Here is a 23,911-nt window from a genome sequence, read left to right as displayed (position 1 = left end):
TATAATTGCGGAAAAAACTTTTTCCTTACAATGCAACTTTAAATGAACACTATGCTATTACATATTTTCTAGCAATCTATCATAACTCCTAAGAAGTAGCTCAAGAATCCGATCTTCGAACCATGCAATTGAAATCCATCTTCGCGATCAGATTCAACATACTCTTCTTTTAAGCTTCCTTCCCTTTTCTTGATCCTGCCATACATCAAAATGTATTAGGAACCTTCAAATAGGAACTTAAGAGAGTTAGATAGTGGACTTACCTAAAGCAGAGTCAAACTTTTTGACTTGACCTTCTCTCATATCTTTCAGGTAGTTAGGGCAGCTTCGCAACCAATGCCCCTTCCTTTTGGCAATAGAAACATATGGACTCTTTGGTAATGGTACATGGGACTATCTCGGAATTAGCCTTTCTCTATACCATTTGGTTAACCAAGTTGACTATGGTCGATCCCTTTCCATTGGGAAGAGAAGGCTTTTCTGGATATCCAATGTTACCATTGTCAATATCCATGGAAGTTTAGGATGTTGATCTTCTAATCAAATTTGCTTTACCAGTGCTCCAAATCATTACTGATTCAGCAGCACCAAGCAAATAGATAAGATAATTAAGGGTCATGTCATAGTCTGTTACATAGTAGTCCCAAAGGAACTCACTAGGTGACTTAGAAAGTGATTGAACAACCAACTTTCTCAAGACTTTGACACCCAACTCTCCCGGCTTGTCAATATGTGACTTCATCTCCAAGATGTGAGCACACATAGACCTTGCTTTCCAATAGGGCTTGGGTGACCTTGAACTTGTGGGTTAGGGAGAATAATTGGAGGAGGTAGAGGGAGTGAAGAATGATTTTCGGGACATCATCTTCATTAGGAAAGCTTGTTCCAAGAGTTTTGGGAAGATCATAATTGTCTGAACCAGACATCTTTTGGGAGATATCCAAGATAGTTGATTTAAAGTCCTTAATATAACACCCAATATGAAATATTAAGGCTAGGACCCAACAAAATATTTTATAACTTGGAAGAGGGATGCTGTAATCCAAGCTATAGAATATTTGAAGGTAGGCGAATGACGATTCACCAATTTCCACCATGAAAAAACAAAATAATTTATTAGGTTTTAATTTGATTTGAAACTCCTAGATCTTTTGAGATTCATTAAACTTTTCAATGGCATGTGTCAATATCGATTGTGCCTTCTCACATTTTGTGACCGGGATGCCGAGGATCATAAAAGAAGGTGTGAATAACCATGCAAATATACTTGGTACCCTTAAAATTTACCACTCAATCGATGTGTCGCTTAACCACACACACTCCACCGATACTATGATAAACATTAAGTTACCCTTTTCCAACCTTGTTAAATCCAAGTTAGTGTTCCGGTTAACCACACACGCTCCACTAACGACTTAAGCAAAGTGCAAAGTGTAATTTCATGGGTTAGCACTAAATTCACATTTTCCTAAGTAACTATGATTGGGAATTTATAAAAGGTTTAGTTACTTAGTATTTATCATTAATACTTTTAATGAAGGGAGAATTATAGTCCTTGTCCTACCCGTTCGGCTAACGACCCTCCACCAGTCAAGGAAGCGGTGGGTGAGAGTGGACACCCATTAAACTGCCATTTTATAAGCAGTAACCTTATACCCCCTTATAGACCGGCTTCGTGAATGAGGCCTATTAACGGTAAGACTGAATTTGTTCTTACATATATATATATATATATATATATATATATATATATATATATATATATATATATATATATATTATTAACTTATAATACAATAAAGTATAAGGGTTGAATTTTAACTTTTAAAATTCTAAGGGTTTAACTTGGAATTAAAGTATTCATGAGGGAAACTTTACAAATTTCAAAACTTGAGGGCAAGTTTTGAACTATTTAAAAACTTTTCAATTCCATAACTTAAGTGTTTAAATTAGTTTTAATGAAAAACTCTTCAAGTTCCATAACTTGAGGGCAAGTTATGGAAGACTTTAAAACATTTAAAAATGAGACTCTCCATTTTTCATAACATATGGAAATCTTATGAGTTTTAATAATCATAAATGTGACTTTTCATATAACTTGAGGACAAGTTACAAAAACACATATTATGAACAACTTTTAGATTAATTTGGATTGAAAATATATTATCACATAAATTTTCTATTAATCTAAATCAACTCATAAGAACAAGATAATTCAAATCAAATAATTTTCATGTACTTATCCTACCCATTAAACTAATACAAAATATGAATCTATTGATAATTATCTATGAAATTGGATTAGCATGAACATTACTGTGACAACTGTCAATTCAGGTCATTCTCGGACTCATGCATCTTTATAATAACCATTCATGCACATCATGCCATGGCCTAGTAGTATAAATTAGGTCAAAATCTTACATAAACTAGGATCCATCTAAGACCTAGGACTAATATACTTGACACTTACGATTCTAGTAAGTTGCTTAACTACAATAGGAAATGCCAATGCTATAATTTGAATGAAACTTTCAAGCTTTGTTATAATTGAAAAAGGGTATAAAACCCTAAAAATAAATTAAAATATTCTAATTATACTTCATTATGATGATGAATATCAAACAATATTCCAAAAACCCTAAGAGAGCTAAAAATCCAAATTTATAAATCTTAAAGCTTAAAAACTTTATAAAATTTGGCTATAAACTTCCAAATATCAAATTTTATTAATCAAATTATGGATTATACCAATGAAATAGAAATATAAATTATCATGCATTAATCATAATTAATTAGTTAAAAACAAGATTTTTAAATAAATCAAATTGCTTAAAAAATCACTTTTATAAAAATTAGGGTTTTTATAAAAATTAAGGAGGGATTTTTATAAAATTTGAATTGAGGAGAGAGAAGGCCCTAATCCACTGAAAAATCTGGCCATTCTCCCCTCCCCATGCTCTCTCTCTTCCCAAAACTCAATCATTAAGCTTAAACCTTCACACTACCTCTTCTCTCTTCACTCTCTTACACTCCACCCTCCTAACACACAAACCCTCTTCCTCTCTCTCTCTAACTGACGAAATTTCTCTCATTTCTCTGCCAAATTTTGAGATTTTGAAGACTTTGAATGTGTTCTTACTTCCCTCAAGATCAAAACCAAGGTAAACAACAACATCTTCTTCCATAGTTTCATGATTCTACTTCCTTTTCTTCTTAGTTTTCTCTTCTTTTCGGATTCTATGCCTTTCCATGGCTAGAAATCTTTATTTTCCCCTTGTGGTTTGTAGATTCTCACCATAACACAATGCATGTGTTTGAAATGGTGAAAATCCGGGATCAAACCCATGCAAGGAGTGAAAATGATGCACATATGTTCATGTGACTTCAAAAACAAGTATTACATCTTCTTCTCCATTTCTTTTGTGTTCTTGCATGGTCAAAAGCATTTAAACCATTTCTAGTACATCTTGGATGCTCATTCACTCCATGCATGTGCTAGAAATCGGACCTTATCAAAGGCATGCATGATGTTCTTGTCAAAATGTCCTAAGGATGCACTCAAAGCAAACATGCAATCTGCCAGATTACTTTGTTCAACTTTGAACGACCATAACTCGGTCATTTCTTAACCAAATCATGATATTCTTTTTGTATTGGATAATTTCATGAGTTAACTTTCAAACCCAACTGGTCTTACTGTAAAATATTAAATATCCGATTTTTGGAAATTTTTACAAAATGGTTGCGCAAACAGCTCTTTTTCTATGATCACCATTTTTGCCTAGCATGATCAACGGCCTTAAACCCAACCATAAATCTGGGGAAAAATACTTTAGAAACTTAACATATCCAGTGAATGATGGCTGAAATTTCGTGGCTTAAAACCCCACAGAATGTGCTTCACAAATTCATGAACTTCAGCCACATTTACATCTCATGCACCATTGCATGCAACATTTCTTATCTTGTTTGGGTTCAATACCCCTATTTCCCTTCAGAATAAATTTCGAACATTTTTCCTTTTGAAAGCCCTCACATGCATGTGATAATCTGTAAAATACCAAAAGCTTTTAGTATTTCTTTGATTTATTAAAATTATTGCTAGAAACCAAGGGCATAAATCACATAAAATACTTCCAGAGGTCAATAAATCCGGAACAAATTCATGAATGACCCTTATGATGGATAATGACCCCTCACTAAATTTCATCAATTTTTGTTTCTGTTTGGTACGATTTCCAATTTTCTTTTTGTTAGGATATAATAAATCACAAAACCACTTTGGATAGTGTGAAAATTTTATCTAACAATTTTCGCATACCTTACCTGTGATGGATGACTCAGAAAAATAATTTCAACATTTTTCATCATGCATTGCTATTTTTCCCAATTTTTGGTAATTATAATGGTTTAAAAATAGGAAAAATAGTTCTGATTATCCAAAATTCATGAAAATTTACCAGAACATCATGTTTTACAGTAGGAGGTTACATAAAAATTTTAAGGATTTTTCTCCACTGTAAACTATTTTTCTCTTAATTTCTAAAGTTAATTACACTTAAATACACATAAATACCCAAAACCGGATTATATAATATGAAGACCACTTTTGATATTTTTCTCAGGTTATTTATACTGTAAATGATGTTAGAAAAATTTTTGGTAATTTATTTTAACTGTTTAATATTATTTCTTCAATTAAAGATTATTTAAAGGAATAAAACAAGGAAAAATAGAAATACCCACTGAAAAATATCTTTTATATTTTCCCAGCCTATTTATGTATAATAACAGTTAAATAAAAAGTTTGGGTAATTTTGGAAACTGTTTTCTATTTATTTTAATTTTTATTGGAATAAATGCTCAAAAATCATAAAATATAATTAAACATCTTGGAAATCCATTTTTATAATTTTCCCAGCTTAGTATTGTGTAATAACAGTTAAATAAAAAGTTTGAGAATTTTTATTCTTTGAATGCTATTTCCGTGAATTTATGTTGTAATAAGGACTTAAAAATTTGGAAAATTTATATTCCAATGTTGTAATTAATCGCACGATTTGTAGAATTTCATTATTTCAGAAAAAGTGTAACCAATTAATATAAAATCAAATACTAAAACATAAATTGGCATTTCACTATATGTAGAATTTAGTATATTAGCATTAGATTTCGACATGAAAACTCACTAGTGTGTGTTTGATGTCGTAGGATCCCGGTAGTAAGACGTTGGTGCATTCCGAAGTACCACTTGTACCTACTCGAAACGTTGTGAGTAATCACGCACTCCCCTATTTTCAGTTTTTATGTTTTGGGGTGGACAAGCATGTCCAGAAAAACTATTATTTGCATGTTGTATTTAAATTGAATTGTATCAAACACGATTGCTATTGTATTGCTATGTTTCTTTATGTATGTCTATGCAACACGGAACATGAGAACTTATCGTACTAAGGCCCTTCCCTTATCTCTAACCATTAACTCTTTGAGCCAATGGTCATTATGGATAGCGCTATTAGGAATTGACAACTCCTCACTCGCCCTATTGCTGGAGTGCATGATACCATATTCATCTATGGAACGATAAGCATAGATCTTGATAGGGCTTCAGTCATAGGTTTGGTTGAGACTCATTGTTTGCTCATACACATACAAACTCGTTACACATTATAGCAATAAACTTGTTATCTATTATGGCAATAAACTCGTTTATCAATTTTAGCAATCAACTTTGTTTCTCATTATAGCAATGAACTTTGTTCTCATTAAAGCAATGTACTTGTATTTATGAAAAGTCTTATACCAAATCTTGATTTTATAAACCTGTGAACTCACCAACTATTTTCATAGTTGACGCTCGTTTTACATGCTTTTTCAGGAAATAATTAGTAAGTGGATATAGAGATTCATCATCATAGAGCATGCTGCATCGTGTGGAAGTTATTTTATGAAGTTATATTTTGAACAATGTCATTTTGGAAAACTTGTACTTTGTTTTGTTTAAACTATGGGTTGTAAACTTTTAAATATTTCTATGGTGATGTATCTTTATCTTTTGCAATGAAACCTTTGTCGTTGTCATACCTTGCGTTTCCGCTTTAGCGGGGTGTGACAATTACCACATCAAAAACAGGTTTACAAGTTCAAAAACAGCTTAGGGTAATGTTCCTAGTCCAATTCCAGCCAAAAAACTCGAAAATATGATGTCTGGGGGTCCAACTCGTCGAGTGCATGAACCAAATCGACGAGTTGGATGATTTTAGGCACTTTTTAGGCATGGACTCTTCGAGTCACTCCCTGGATTCGTCGAGTCAGCTGTCCAGACAGCAAAAAACTTCGATTTTCAGCCTTAAAAAGCAAGTAGCATCAAGTATAATTGAAAACAACCCTAGGCTCTGATACCACTGATGGGTTTTGAGCATTCAAACACTCCTATGGTGTACATGCAACCCTAAATACCTTGGATCTATTTTTTCTCTATTATACATGCAAACTTGAACTTTCCAAGGTATTACCCTAACTAGCATACAATCTTTGATACTTGGGTAATATAAACAAGTTAGAAGACATACCTTTTTTATGTATCTTGATTCCATGGAGCTTAAGAGCCTAGTGCCTCAAGTGTGACACCTCAAATCGTTCACACAACATCACCAACATCTTGGAATAACTTGAGAGAAAACGTTCCTATGCTCAAATCGGTTAGCCCTCATGTGTACACACACTAGTGCCAATTTCTTGAGCCATGGGGTCCTTATATATGGTGGCTATTAGGGTTACACCATGTAACCCATGTCTTTCCATATTCTTCATTCTCCATGGCTTTAGCCCAACATGAAGAACTATGGATCGTAAGCCCACATATATAAGAATGAATGATTTACACAATCAATCCCCATATATTAAATTAGTCTCCTTTTGATCACAAAATTAGTTCCAAATTAATTCTTGATCAATACTAATTAAATAATATGATTTCATATTAATATATTAGAACTTATAATACAAATCATAAATACCATTCTCTCACAAAAGTCTATCCAAATTGTTCTGATGCCATGCAACCCAAATGGACCATGCCAAATCGGGTCAAGTACATACCAATTATAGTTATGAACTTAGACACTAATCCAACATGAACCACCAGCTCTCCCCCACTTGGGGTCCTGATACGTACCAACTGTTGCGCACATTCGATCACTGCCCCATTAGGGCTCAACCAGTCTATCTCAATGATGACCTTGTTCCCACTCAACATAATGGGAACCAAGTCCACAAGGTAACGATCGTCATATAACCTCAAAACGCAATCTCTGTAAACCTCTGATGCTCGCACAGATCGGTCGTCATCAATATCCACCTCTAGAGGACAATCTAACATGCCTGAAGACTCAGAAAACTTCTTGCTAAGAGCGAGAGCGACGAATGATCGGGTAGCCCCCGAGTCAAATAACACCTGTATTGGAATGACGTTCATATGGAACGATCCTAAAAAACACATAACATAGCACATAAATATCATAAACGACATATAATAAGAATTAGGGAGAAGAAAACATACCCGTCACCACATCCGGTGCGGCACGCACCTGCTCAGCGTTCAGTTGGAAGGCTCGGCTCCTCACCACTAGAGCCTCTGTCTTACCCTGTCCTCCATCCGTGATCCGCAGGGTCGCTGGATCTGGCGCCGCCACTGGTGCTCCTGGTGTGAGTTGAGGGCAGTGGCCTTTTTATGGCCCCTCTGATTGCAATAAAAGCAAATCAGGTATGATGTCTGAATGATGGGGGTAGGGGCTGTATAATCCTTGCTAAAGTGCCTAGTCTCGCCGCACTTGTAGCAGTCCGAGCCCCAAGCTCTTCAAACTCCCTCATGTGGTATGCCGTATTTCCCTTAGTGGCACCGGCCCTGCTGACCCTTCGACCTAGATTCGGATCCCTTGGGTTTCTTCCATGAAATCCCAGTAACCTACCCAGCCTCCGTCTTCCTCTTCCGGAGGTGCTCTATGTCAATCTCCCTCTCCCTCGCCCTGGATATCATGTCCTCCAGGGTCGGACATGCCGAGTAGTTAACATGCTTCCGTATGTCAGCTCTGAACATGTTGTGGTACCGAGGCTTCCTCATCTCCTCATCCACTGCATACTGAGGCACCAGTAAGTCCCTCTCCCTGAACTTGGCGGTAATCTCCGCCACCGACTTAGTTGTCTGCCTCATATCCATAAACTCCCTGGCCAGCTGCTGAAGCTCCATAGCCGTTGCAAACTCAACCCTAAAACTGGTCACAAAGTCTGCCCAGGTCATAGCCTCAATGGCTGGGGCTCCCAACGAATCACTGACCGCCTCCCACCAATCTCGAGCTCGGTCCCTCAAACATCATGCACCATACCAGACCTTTGAACCCTCGGGGCAGAAGCTCGTCAACTGGGCATACTCCATGTCTACAATCCACCTCCTGGCCACAATGGGGTCCTTCACCCCGTGAAAGTCTGGCGCACCACATCCCCTGAAATCCTTGAAGGAGAGTATGCGTGTCCCTATCTGGCCATATTCCATGTCAGTCCTGAATGCCCTGAGACGCTCCTCCACCAGCTCGATGATCCCTACCTTGTTTGACACTAAAACCACCGGGGTCGCCTCAAGGATGCGTCTCGTAATCTCAGACGCGATGAACTCGTGTAGTCCGTCATCAACCGGCGCGAAACCTGCACCCGAACCTGAACCTGATCCTGTCCCAAACCCTGAACCTCCTGCTCCATGACGTGTCACCACCATTCTGAAACAAAACACATAATCTTCAGGGTCGTACATAAGCTCGAAAGGTCTCACACACTCTACAATTATCCCTAGTTCTATCTCAGCCCTCATTGACTCGATTACAGATCCTCTACTATCAGTAGTATGGGCCCATACTACCTTCCACATCTATCCTTACTTTCCTCAAGGATTGCCTTGACTTCACCAAGTCCCTTAAACTACTACTACGCGCTGCACTAATCTTATCCTAGGCTTGCCCTAGGGTAACTCTCCGACCTACTCTCCACCATCAGATGCATAAGAAATCTTTGCTACCTTTACCTAACTAGCTCGCAAATACCGCTACATATCACTAAGACCATATAATTATTCGAATGAGTGGCCCTACCCTACAACGGTTGGACTCAAACAAGAGTTGCAAAATAGGGCTAGACCTAACCTTCTGAAATTATTTAGTCCTCGCAATATGTAACTTAACGTATTCATTTACTACTTACCTAAAGATCACTAGAACTCCTACAAGCACAACGAAATCAGCATTCGGGCATTGAGTAACCAAACCAAGCATATTCTATTCAGGCCATCATAACACTGACTAATCAGTTCTAGCATGTAATTCAATAAGCACACATAGCAGGCACATAAGGCATCTTCCTAGATCCTTAACCCTAATCTAGCATGCAGTTCTCATACACATACAGTAGGCATATAAGGCATCCTTCCCATATCCTCAGCCCTAATCTAGCATGCAGTTCTCATAATCATATCATATATCATAAGAAACATGTAAGGCTATCTTGCGGAAAACTTACTTTAGCTCGGCCGATTGCACGCATCACACACATTGTTCTTTCTCAAAACTCTTTATTTTAAATTTTAGAGAAACTATTTTCCTGAAAAATCTTTCAAACCCTCGATTTAAGTCCAGACACCCCCGAAAGTGTGTCCGAATCCCTCAAACCAAGGCTCTGATATCAACTTGTAACATCCCAAAATTCAAGACCAAAAATTTCATTTTTAATATAGCGATTAATAAAACAATTTATAAGAAAACATCATCAAGTAATTTATTTCATAAAAACCATAGATCACGTGTCTCAAAACGATATCATCAAATAGTAACAATGTCAGTGTACAAATCCCAAGAATCTCATGTGCGGAAATCATGTGTGTGATGTGTTGCTACTGTGTCGGCTCCTTTCCCTTCGAAGAAGAAGGACCTGAAACAAAAACTGAAATTGTAAGCACAAAGCTTAGTGAGTTCCCCCATCATACCACATACCATGCAATAAACATATTGCCAGACATATCTGGGTGCCCTACCTACCCTGCTGAGCATATCTGGGTGCTCAACCTACCCTTGTCAGGCATACCGAGGTGCCCGACCTACCCCTTGTCAAGATTATCTGGGTGCTCGACCTACCCTGCCATACATATTTGGGTGCCCGACCTACCCTCTGGTTTATTTCAACCGGCTACATGGACTATTCCACCCCCTACCAGTACCACATAATAACATAGCATATCATACTGTCAGACATATTTGGGTGCCCGACCTACCCTGCCGGTATATCTCAACCGGGTCCGGGGACTAGTCCCATATCTACCACTATCACATAATCTCATAGCATACTAGCACATAAAAGATAGTGGCATACGAGATAATTATCACAAAGACAATCATCTTGTAAGATTCGAAGTATGTTGTAAGGTGTCAGAGGTTATTTTGTGTTCGATAGTTATCTAATGTTATTTCAAAGGCATAATAGTTTTGAAACTGTGACGTTTAGCCCTTTGTATTTTTTTTGTATGGTTTCTATTCTCCTATAAATAGGGATGGATACAATAGTTATATAGAACTTTTGCTACACTTCTGTCTAAAACACTTTGTATTGAGAAAGCATAATAAGAGCTAAAACAAGATTATATTTACTCTCTGTGTTCTTAATTCATTTCAACTCTGATCTCTTTTCATTACTCGATTAAATAGCTACTACATTTGGTATCAGAGCAGGAATCACACTGCAATGATCTGATTTTCATCTTGTATCAATCGTATTTTGAGTCTCGTCTTGGATTCAAAAGTTTCCACACTTTTGATACTGAAAATCATCTCTAATCTTCAGTTGTGATTCGATTCTGCAACTAGTTTGTTTAATCGAGTGTCCTACTTTCCTTTTCTGATCAATTCATCCATAAATTCTCAAATTTCTGAAGTTTTTCTGATAATTCGACCATACATCAACGGCGAATTTCAATATGAACACGATGACGTCTTTTTCTCATTTGCTAGGATCTTCAACAAAAATTTCTATGCTTATTCCAGAGTATTATGATCAGTGGGCTGATCGCATGGAAGACTACTTGAATGGACTCGATGAAGAGCTTTGGGATTGTATTTCAGGAGATGTTCTTCCTCCAGCGAATGTTCAAGCTATTGGTTCATCTGCTTCAACTCAAAGTGTTTCTGAACAATCAACAAGGCTGAAGAAGAATGAGAAAAGATGTATGAGAGAGCTTCGTGGTGCGCTTCCTCCTGTTGTTTATAACTACGTTCGTAGTTGTAAATCTGCAAAAGAAATCTGGAATACTCTCAAAGAGAAGTTTCAAGGGAGTGAAAAGACGAAAATCAATTTTGTGAAGCATTGTTTGGTGGAATTGAAAGAGTTCAAGCAAAAGGAAGGTGAATCTATCGAACTTTATTACGATCGCTTGGATGAACTCATCTACAAATGCAGTCGCAATGGAATAACTAGGACAACCATGGAGTTTAATCTCACCTTCATTATGGGACTACAAAAAGAATGGCGAACTGTTAGTCTCATGGTGAAAACTCAACGGAGCTTCGATACCTCAACTATGAATGATCTTTACAATTTGCTGAAAACTAATGAGCTAAAAATTATTGAAATAGCTGAAGAATCGAAGATAAGCTTGGGAGGACCAGTTTCTTTAGTAACGAAAGTATCTGAGAAAGAAGCTACTGAAAAAGAGAGTTCTGATGACGAAGGCTTAACTGTTAACTCAGATGACGAATCAATTGCTTTTTACTCCAACAACAAAGTAAAGAAATTTTATAAAAAGCCATTTGGTTCGAAAGTAAGGACTGGTGAGGCGAAAATGAGTTTTTCTAGAAAAGTGAATGAGGAGAAGAAGTTTGAAAAGAAAGAATCAAAGTCTGAAGATTTGAAAGCTGAAAAGAACCTCAAAGGTGATTCTGGTGTCGATTGTCATTATTGTCATGACGCAAATCACATGGCAAATGATTGTATGCTTCGAAAGAAAGAGGAAAAGAAGAATAAGATCAAATACGAAGCGTATTATGTCGAATGTGTGGAAGAGGTGAGAGCAAAAGCAAAGGGTCTGTTATTGGTGGGGAGAGGAGAAGGGGATGAAGATGGGACTTATCAGATTTGGTCCTCAGGTTCAAATGATGAAGAGATGCGTAATCCTACGCATGGAGTGATGTTTGCGAAATTTGAGGAAGAAGATGAAGAGAATGTTATTGGTCGTTGCTTTATGACAAAAATTGGAGACAAATCACCAATGACCACGAAGGTACGTTCTATAATTCAATCTTTTAATATTCCTTTGAATCCTTATGATTCTGAATTAACTGCTTTTGATGATATTGTTGCTTATTTTGATAATTTGGTTATCTCTGCTACTAATGAGGCTAATAAATCTAGTACTCAATTACTAGAGACACAGAAGCAGTTGGATTCGAAGAAAATGAAAGTAGAATATCTAGGGTTACAAATAACTAATCTCATGTGTGATAGGGACAATTTCAATAAGGATGTTCGCATGTTATTATCTCAAAGAAACATATATTGTAATTCAGCTAAGAGACTATATGCAAAGTTAACTGCTTTACATCACTCTTATGATATAAGCAAAGAGCAACATAGGAAGTTATTACCATTCTTAGCTTTTGTAAGAGAAAATAATGATTGTGTGTCTTATGATTGTGAAAAGACAATAGCTGAGTTTGATAAAGTTCCTGATAATAGATTTGCTTATGGAATTGTGAAAATAAATGAATTTTTGGATGCTAATGAATTAGTTAACATTGTGAATGAAACCTTAACCAAGAATGAACAAATAAAGATTTTGAAAAGAACTGAGAATTTGAAATCTGATTCTCAATCTAATTTTGCTGATATCGAAGATAATTATGATAATATTAGCGAAATTAGTAAAATTGAGGAAGAAGAATCTATCGATTGTTCTCAGTTCTCTGTCATTAATGTCACATCTTTGACTAAAGGAAAAGAAAAATATAATGATTCAATGGTTAAGATTGACACTGATAAAGCCTCAACTTTGAAAGTTTGTGATTTCGATCATGTAAATGTCAAAGATAGTCAAACTGACAGCAGTGATGATGAGAAGGATGATGACGAAATTTCGAAAGAAACAACCACAACAAAAGATGATTCGAAACATAATGAAATACCAAGATTTGTTGTTGATCAGGTGTACGGTGAAACAGAAAATTTTGACAAAGTGATGAAAGAAAAAGGTGCTCATTACCTAGAAACACATTTGGTTGTGTATCCAAATTTCAAGTGTACAGATGATGTTATCTTTCCAAACCAAGTGTTTGTTACAACTGGGAATGCCGATCAGATCAAACCTGAGTTTAACAAATTAGTAGAAGAAGATAATATGGAAACATCAAATGAAGGTTTTTTCTCTAATCAAAGTACGGTCGAAAGTAATCTAACAAAGAATTCATACACATTTCAAAAGCAAAAACCACAGCGAACATGGGTAGAAAAATCAACAATTTTGAAAGAAGTTCAAAAACAATTTGAAGTTGTGTCACAAACATCGAAAATAAATTCACAAGAATTTAAAGATCAAATTGACAATTTTTCGAAAGAAAATGGAATTTCAAAGAGACAGGCACGAAAGAAAGTCTTTTGGCAAATTTTTGAGTCTCGAAAGAAACAAAACGATTTGAATAAGAAAACAACTGAAAAGAACGTGTCTGAAAAGGTTAAGACAAAATCTTCATCAAGTTCAGTTAATAAGAAAAATCCTGCTCTACCGAAAAAGAATGTGTCTGAAAGAACTTCGCAAAATGCTTTTTCGAAAACCAAAAATCAAGAAACAAAGTTTTTGTCACAAAATCATAGTCAAACATCTCATGAAAAGAAGTTTTCAAATTCACAATCTTTGAAGAGGTTTCATTCTACTAATCAAACAAGGTTTTCCCATAATGGTTTTTCAAATCATTTCAATCAAAGAACAACTCATCATTTTTTCAACAGAGAAGTCCTACACAACAATGTTTTGAGTTAAAGGTTGAAAATAAAAAGTTTGATCAATTTCATTCAAAAAGAAATGTCAAATTCACACCTCAAAAACCAAATTTTCCTAATCCTCCTACGAAACAAGCTTTGAAAGTTTCGTATATCAAGGGTCAATCAAATGTGAAAAACATAGATCACTGGCTTGAAAGAAAAGGGAAATCTTATCAATCAGGAAAATTCTCTCAACAACAAATCAAAACTGCTTATGAGAAATATTTGAATGAAATGTCGAATATCAGTTCATCCTCGAAAGATTCGACATCTTCAGTCAAAGCATGGCGTCCTGTTTCGAAAGAAAAGACTACAAAGACACAAGCTGAGAAGAAAAAGGTGAAAGTCAGTGAAAGTCCTAAACCTTCGAAATGTTATATTTCTGAGCCTTTACCAAATGAAGTGGACTTAATTGATAGTGTCAAATCTAAAGTTCGTAATTGGATTTTAGGTTCTTCATTTCATAATGTGTTTCAAACTAATCATAACAGGACCCAAACAGCCTTGGGTACCTAAATTCTTTCATTGATTGCAGGTTTTATGTGACGAGCAATATGATGAAAAATGGTATATCGATAGTGGTTGCTCTCGTCACATGACTGGAAGGAAAGAAAATTTACGTGATTTTCGAAGTCTGGAGAATGAAGGAGTTGTAAAGTTTGGCAACAATCAAAAGTGTCAAGTTAAAGGATATGGTAAGGTGACAAATGGGAAATTCACTGTTAATCGTGTCGCTTATGTCGAAGGTCTTCAACATAACTTGATAAGTGTTTCGTAACTTGTTGTGGGCACTGGCAATCAAGTGGTGTTTAATGAAGAAGGAAGTATAATTTCGAATGTCGACACAAATGAAGTTTTACTTAAATCCAAACGACATGGAGATATGGTCACTCTCGACATCAAACCAATAGTTGGAATTCCCTCGATGTGCTTACTTTCGAAAGCTTCATCAGATGTTAGCTGGCTTTGGCATCGACGTCTTTCACAATCGAACTTTCGAAATCTTAATAAACTGGTGGTAAACGATCTTGTCCGAGGATTACCTGTATTCAAATTTGATAATGATACTTTATGTGCAGCTTGCGAACAAGGGAAACAACATCGACAAGGACATCCAATTTTGATTGATTCGAAAATTGTCGAACCATTGGAACTTTTTCATATTGATCTTTGTGGACCATCTACTGTTGAAACTCTCAACAAGAAACGGTACATAGTAGTCATTGTTGATGATTTTTCTCGATTCACTTGGGTTTATTTTCTCAGGTTAAAATCTGAAGTTGCACAAGTAATGATTGATTTTATCAAGAAAATTGAAACAAGTTTGAAGAAGAAAGTTCGAAAGATCAAGAGTGAAAATGGCTCAGAATTTAAGAAAAATGTTCTTGATTCATTTTTAACTGAAAAAGTAATTTTGCATATTTTTTCTTCACCCTACACACCTCAACAGAATGGTATTGTTGAAAGGCGAAATCATTCTCTTTGTAAAGTAGCAAGAACGATGCTCACATATGTGAATCTTCCTCAGTATCTCTGGGCTGAAGTAGTATCTACTGCATGTTTTACACAAAATAGATCGTTTATTCATCGAAGATTCAGTATTACTCCTTATGAAATAATCAATAACCGAAAACCTAATGTCAAATTCTTTCATGTTTTTGGTTGCAGGTGTTTTATCATGAATCTCAAGGATAATCTTTCGAAGTTTCAGTCTAAAGCTGACGAAGGAATTTTCTTGGGTTATTCTCATAATTCAGTTGCATATCGAGTATTGAATAGACGAACTCGGAAAATAGAAGAAACATTCAATCTAACTTTCGATGATTATTATATCAAACAAGTTGAAAAGTGTTTTGAACAAAAAACCAATTATTAATGAATCAAAAGGTGAATATGAAAGTGTTAATTCGTCTGATTTTGATTATGATTTAATTTTTGGTGTTCTAGATAGGGCTGCTGATGCTGAATTAAATGTTGAGGATAATCAACTTCCTGAATCATCAAATCATTCTGACGATTCGACACTTACTCAGGATGATGTTGATTTAAACTCGACGTCTCATTCTCCTGAACATAGCGAAAGTATACAAAATGATCAAGTGGAGGGGGATCACTTGCAATCAAATTCTCATGTTGAGGGGGAGCATTCTTTCGAGGGGGAGAATTTGAGAATGAATGATTTTGTTGAGAGGGAGCAACCTGAAAATGAAATTGTCGAGGGGGAGCATAATATGCCGAATAATGATATAAATGATAATATTTTTATTTCAGGTTCAGAGAATGATGAAATGTTCGAAGATGTGCCATTGGATTTTGTTCCAGCATATCCACCATTGGAAAAATGGACAATAAATCATCCAAAGGAACAAGTTCTTGGTGATCCTTAAGATGGAGTTCTTATAAGAGCTCAACTTCGTGCTAAAAATGAGGTACTCAATACTCATCAAGAATTTTGCATGTTCAATGTCTTTATTTCGAAAATTGAACCAAAAACAGTCAAGATTGTTATGGAAGATCCTGATTGGATTGTTTCTATGCAATCTGAGTTGGCTGAATTTGAAAGAAATAAAGTTTGGCATTTAGTTCCAAAACCAGATGATGTATCTTTGATAGGATTAAAATGGATTTTCAAAAATAAAACTGATAAAGAAGGCAATATTATTCGAAATAAGGGTAGGCTTGTAGTTAAAGGTTATTCGCAACAAGAAGGTATTGACTATGAGGAAACCTTTGCCCCTGTCGCAAGACTCGAGGTTGTTCGAATCTTTTTAGCCTATGCAGCACACAAAGATTTTGATGTTTATCAAATGGATGTGAAGTGTGCATTTCTTAATGGAGTTCTCGAAGAAACAATTTATGTCGAACAACCACCAGGTTTTATCAATTCTCAATATCTTGATCATTGTTATGTGTTAGATAAAGCTGTTTATGGGTTAAAACAAGCATCAAGAGCCCGGATTGCAACAGTTACCAATTTTTTAAAACAATCGAAATTTAAACAAGGGTCAGTTGATCCCACTTTATTTCGAAAGGAAGGTGGAAATCATCTTATGCTTGTTCAAATATATGTCGATGATATTATTTTTGGCTCTACTGACCCTGCTTTGTCTAGTGAATTCGAAAATTTGATGAAAAGCCAATTTGAGATGAGCATGATGGGAAAAATAAACAACTTTCTGGGATTGAATATTCATCAAAGAAGAGAAGGAATTTTTATCAATCAAGAAAAATACACAAAGAATCTGATTGAAAATTTTGGAATGACGAATAGCACAAAGTTACGAGTACCATTGGCGGTTGGAACAAGGCTCAATCCTTCGTTAGATAAACCTGCGGTTGATATTACTTTATACAGAAGCATGATAGGTTCGTTACTTTACCTTACGGCAAGTTGACCTGATATTATGATTTCTATTTGTAGTTGTGCCAGATATCAATCGAATCCCAGAGAACCACACTTGACAGTAGTGAAGAATATTTTTCGATATCTCAAAGGAACAATTTCGTTAGGATTGTGGTATCCTTCGAAAACTGGCTTTTTCATACAAGCTTTTTCTGATGCTGATCTGGGAGGTTGTAGTCTTGATCGAAAAAGTACAAGTGGTGGATGTCAACTCTTAGATGGGAAGCTTGCAAGTTGGCAATCGAAGAAACAAACATGTGTTTCGATTTCCACAGCAGAAGCAGAATATGTTGCTGTTGCAGCTTGCACTTCACAAATAATTTGGATTCAAAGTCAATTACGAGATTATGCTATAAAAATGAAGAAGATTCCATTGTATTGTGATTCACAAAGGGCTATACACATTTGTCATAATCGAGTACAATATTCGAAAACAAAGCATATTGCACTTCGTTATCATTTTATCAACAATCATGTGGAAGATGGAAATATTGAAGTTCACTTTGTAAAAACAACTGATCACCTTGCTGATATTTTTACAAAGCCATTGGATGAAAAGTCGTTTGTAAGAATACTAAATAGACTGGGATTGATCAAAGCGAATTCTGTTCCGGGATTTCTTTCGAAAGAATGACAAGGGAAAATGGTGCAAAAGTGTCGATTCAGTGGTGTTGAATGTTCATTCAGAGGAGACAGTTCATCATTCAGAGGTTATTGTTCACGTTCAGCGCTTCGACACGCTTCGATTTCGACATCATGTACAATCCGCTTAATTACAAAATTTTGTTAGTTTGGTACTAAAGTTTTTTTCGTTACTTTTATGTCGAAAAATCAAAAACAACAAAAATATTTGTGTTTTATTTTTTTGTTACTGTTATGTCGAAAAATTCCAAAATACCAAAAGTAGTTTTGTTTTATTTTTCCATTTTGAAATTTTCAAAAATATCAAAAAGATTTTCTTATTTTTTTTATTTTCATTTTATAAAAACAAAAATCCAAAAATATTTTTCTTTTCTTGTATATTTTTTTTACACTTGTTGTGTAGATGAAGCGAAGCTTTTACTCAACATCATAACGAATGGAAAATCTTCTTGGTACATGCTTGCTATTTCCTGGGAAGGTATATTTTTGAAAACTATGTACTAGTTTAGATGTCCCTAGAAGCATGTTGCAGTATGTTGACCAAAGCCTCAATAATGCTATGAGCTTCGAAGCCTTAATGGTTTTATCATTCTGAGAATTCCTTCCCAATTAGCTATTTTCTCATTCATTCATGAGCTACCTTACTCTTCCCAAATGAGTTAAGAGTTTACTGCTTGGTCCAATCATAGCAGAGGTACATTACTTACTTTTACCCAATCTTTTCATCCCAAAATTCTTACACATTCATACACAAAGACATATGTCCAAGAGATCTCTGGTAAAAACCAATTAGGATCTAGACATATCAAAATTTTGTGTTAATGATATAACATCATGAGACCGTGATGAAAGTGAAATCTAAAATGTCGAACCAAATTAAGGAATTGACGGGGAACTGTGTTCCAGAGTTAACGAAACATTTGTTTCAGCACCTGTTTTCAATACTCAAAATCATATTCTTTCTTTGTAATAATCTTGATCAAATGTTCGAAACCCACGACATTTGTTACCCAACAAGATTTAGGACTAATTTTGGTTCAAGGATATGATTTTTGTCTAAGTATCATTCTCAACCATAGTTAGTTTATAAATTTTTCAAAGCTTACTTGTCACTGACTACACTGGTCAAACACGTAGTTTCGTTTACAACTTGTCACACTTATGTTTAGTTGTGCATTGTAACGAAATTTTAAGCCACTTTCGAAGCCATGTTAAAAGAATCCCTTCGATACTTATCAACAAGTATTCGATTGTAGTTCACGAGAAACCACACAAGCTGTTGATCATCTCAATTGATGATTAGCGAAGCAATCTTTGCCCGGGGTTTATCTGCTTTTATGTCGAAATTATATTTTCGACATCATAGATCCAAATTTTTCTTATTTTGCTTCTTATCTTTTTCCTTGGCACACAACACTCACGAAATCTTTGAGATTTTGAGTATTACCAACTCAGGCTAATGATTTCTAAAGTCTGGCGTATGACTTTGTTTTCCAACTTATAAGCGAAAATGCCCAACCTCCATTCCAAAGGTTTTTGGTCCTTATCTACTTGGTACTCACGAAGAGAATTCTGATGTGACTGTTTGGTAACCGTGCGTGCTTCTAGGAAATTGTGCTTATCACTTTTTCTGACATGGTGTATTTGACTTCCAATGGTCCAATATACAAGGGCCACGTGTCACGTTCATTAATGGTAACCGTTTGAGATTCAAATTAGGGATACATATAAAAAGGGCAATTGGGTCTTCATTCCAATTTTACGCTTACCAAATATTCTCAAAGACGATGTGTGCCCTCTTTTCTCTCTGTTCTTAAAGATTTCAAGAAAAACCCTAGTAATGGTTGCTCCTCAATCTAACACTACTGACGACATATCTTCTCAACCCATTATGAAGATACAAAGTACGAATTATCAAGTTGATGGTGATGTTTCAATTTATCTAGAAGAACTCAAGATGCTGATTGTCACCTTGAAACATTCAGTTTTGTCTACTGCAATATTTAGTTCTTTTGATGTTCCGATGTCTTGGCTCTCAATTTCTGGTTCTACTGCCTCATACAACAATATTATGGACACCGTTACATTCAATCTAGTGAATGGTAAGATGTTTCGTTTGTCCAAGAAGCGTTTTGCCAAGATTCTTGAAATCCCTAATTCTCCACCGTTCTACAAGGTCACTAATGAACAGGTGCTTCATATGTTCAGTGAGATGGGTTATCAACCTACTCTTACCAAGATAAGCGAGTTCAAGAAGTCAAGCCTTCCATGTATCTGGTATTTTCTTTTTGGTATATATCTTCGATGTCTGACTGGTCGAAGTGCTGGCTTGGATAAAGGAAGGCTGGAGGTGTATGCTATGGTGGCTGGAATATATTATGATATGCCAGTGGATTATGCCACAAAGATGTGGAAGGAGTTCTTGAAAAGTGTGGAGAATACTAATGCAGTGGATGAGGTATCTTGTGCGAGGTATTGGAGTTTGATTATTCGATATACATATGAGAAGGAAGGTGTTCAGGTTCATGCTGATGAACCAAAGGTTGAGTTCGTAAAGTATCACTACTGATGTTACTGTGTTTCCTTTAGTTGCTCGAATTCCTGATGGAATGCTCAAAAAGGTTGATCCATCGAATCCTGTGTTGATGGCATATTTGTAGACTATTAGTCCTAATGAAGAAACTAGAATTTTACTACCAAGGTGAGATGAAGGTTCCTCAAAGAAATCACAAAAGTCAAAGAAGGTTGATGAAACTAGTCCTTCGAAACCTGTTCAAGAGGTACAAGTCACACAGTCACCAAAGAAAAAGGCTGAAGAGGGTGCCAAAGTTTCGAAGAAATCAGACAAGCCTATTGAGCCTGGCACTGTTGAGCCTACAAAGAAAATAGTTCCTTCGAAAATTGGTGTATTCAAGCGTCTCAAAAAGAAAACTCATAGGTCACGAAATTCTCCTGAACGATCATCTAGCTTTTCACCATCATTGGTTAAAAAGCCTCATGTAAGTCGAAAAGGTCTTGTTCTGCGTGAACTTCATGTACCAGTTTCTTCATCCTCTAAGAAGCGAAGGGATGAGGATGTTTCAAAACATATTTCAAAGAAGAAGAATAAGAGAAAATTGATACTTCAGGATGACTCAATGGAAGAAGAAGAAGTTCCTGAAACACCAGCGGGTGATGTTTCATCCAAGAAGAAATCTCCTGTCAAATCGACTTTCGAGGAGATAGGAATTTCAAGTAGCTCTGTGAAAACTTCTACAGTGGACACAACTACTATTCTTGGTGATTCCACAAAATTATCGATTCCTGAGAAGACTTCGGTCATACCACCCGAGGTTTCGTTAACCAAGTCATTTCATGAAGAGGTTCGAACCTCAGGCATCCCTACACACGTATCTGATACGGATGTACATGTCAACATGGGTGAAGGAGTCTCGAACAAAGAAAACCAAGTATCTACTAGTCAATGTATTTTCGAAACCTCAACCATCACTACAAATACTTCTCTACCACCATTTTTCACAACCGTTTCTACATCCACACATTCACCAACTTTTGATCAAGTCATGAATCAACCTATCAATTCTCTTTTTCCGTCTCAATCCACTGACCCACCCAAACCGATGAATGATGATGACACTGATGATGGAGGCTTTGGAGGATCATTTGTTGATTTAGAATTTGATCCTGAAGAATAAGACATTCCAATCACATGCTTATGTCGGGGAAACAATTCAAGATTCTCAACAGAAACCTTAACTCCTTATTACGGTCACAAGCAGATGCTGGCAGCAAACATTCTGTATTTGGCATTGAAGTCGGTGTCATGCTCAAAGCTCAGGAGCTTCAACTTCAACAAAAGTTGGATGTTATGGATAAAAAGAATGAGCTCCGAGTAAAATCTCAATCTGCCACTTTCAATAGTGAAATCAAGGAGCTATGTATGGTTGCGAAGGAACGACATGTTCTCTTCGTTCAGGATATCAAGACTATTAGAGAAGGGGTGAATAGCAAGCTTGAAGAACTAAAGGATGATGTGGTGAAAGAGTTAAATGAGTTGAATACAAACTACTCTTCCCTACTTTTGAAAGTAGATATTGTTGCAGGGGCTGTAACAAAAGTTGTAGAGTGGCATCAATCTCTTCTTCCCAAGTTTGATGAAAAAGCAACTGGTGATATTACTAGTTTTGGGAAGCTTGATACTATGCTTCATGAATTAAAAGAGATGATTTTGAAGTCTGGGTCTTCATCTCTCTTATCTCCTGAGTTTTTAACTCAGAAGTTTCATTCATTCGAGACTGCAATTCAAAAGGAGTTGGCCCCATTGTGTCAATTGATCAATCTCTTACCAACGAATGCCCTGCCTGTTGTCACAGGGGTGCAAGGGGGAGAAAGGAAAGTTGTTGGTAAAGGAGAAGGTGCTTCTGGGAAAACGAATGAAGAAGCAAAGGTTGTTGGTAAAGTTTTTTCAACTCATATTCCTACACCAAAACCAATAATCTCGAAGGCTGAACCGGTGATAGCAACTACAACAACAACAAGGCCAATTTCTAAAGGCATTGTAATTGGGTCAACAAGTGAAGGGAGTTCCTCAAAGTCTAAGCAAACTATAACAAATAAAGATAGAGGAAAAGGGGTTGTTGTAGAGAAATCAAAGGAAGAAAGAAAAGCTGAGATTGATGCAGAAATAGAGAAACAACGCCAAATTCAAAGTATCTTGAGGCTTCGTCAAAATGATCCTCCTACTTTAAACAAAGGTGATCCAAGAAAGCTACACAGTTATGAAAATATCGAAGCAAGAGTGGCTTACAATGAAATGTATCAGTTCGAAAAGAAGCCAAGGAAAAGTTATGCTATCGAGAATTCTGACATGAATCAATTCGATTTTACTATCAATGAGATGATGTTTCTCACAGCTCAATATAAGATTGTTGATCAATTCAAGGATAAATATGACTTTATTCTTATGAAACTGAGATTCCACGCTGTGTTGGGAAAGAATCAGGAAGAAGTTTGGTCACTCGTGAAGATTGTTCGAGTGTTGAGCATAACCAAGGATGTGATATTCGAAAATAAGCTACATAATTTTCGATATCATGTTATGCGGGCAAGTAACGTTACTTTCGACTTCTCAACTGCTGATTTCCCTTTGATGAATTTGAATGACCTGGTTCAATTTGCAAACATTCTCAAAGACATGGATGCTTTGAAACTTCAAGGCACAAGTAAAGAAATGCTACATTTGGGGTTAGCTCAAATCAAGCTTTTCATAGACAATCAGTGTTGAAGAGTCAATCTGATTTAAAGAAATCACGGTTCCTCAATCAGTGTTGAAGAGTCAAGTTGATTTAAAGAATTATGTAGATGGGGAGATATGTCTGAAGCCGTTGGGGATCGTTTTTGTTGGAAAAAGCAAGAAGGGAAAACAAATGAAGTTCTTATTCAAATCATGTGATGTCGAAAGATATACAACTGCTCAATATATAAACTTAATTGTACGTATGAATAGTTGTATGAAGAATAATGATGGGGATAAAGTTGAGTTGAAGAAAGTCATGAACTGGTATGCGGAGAAAAGAAGAACATTGCATATGGTTGCTCAAGTTTTGATAACCTGATTTCGACACTGCTTACAAAGGGGGAGATTGTAAGAGTCGAAGTATGTTGTAAGGTGTCGAAGATTATTTTGTGTTCGATAGTTATGTAATGTTATTTCAAAGGCATAGTAGTTTCAAACTGTAACGTTTAGCCCTTTGTATTTTTTTGTATGCTTTCTATTCTCTTATAAATAGGGATGGATAG

This window comes from Lactuca virosa, chromosome 3, assembly GCF_052849685.1.
Source record: "Lactuca virosa cultivar CGN04683 chromosome 3, Lactuca_virosa_CGN04683_v6, whole genome shotgun sequence".
Taxonomy (NCBI): Eukaryota; Viridiplantae; Streptophyta; class Magnoliopsida; order Asterales; family Asteraceae; genus Lactuca; species Lactuca virosa.
The sequence above is the reverse complement of the archived record's forward strand: the minus strand, read 5'-3'. Positions refer to the sequence as shown.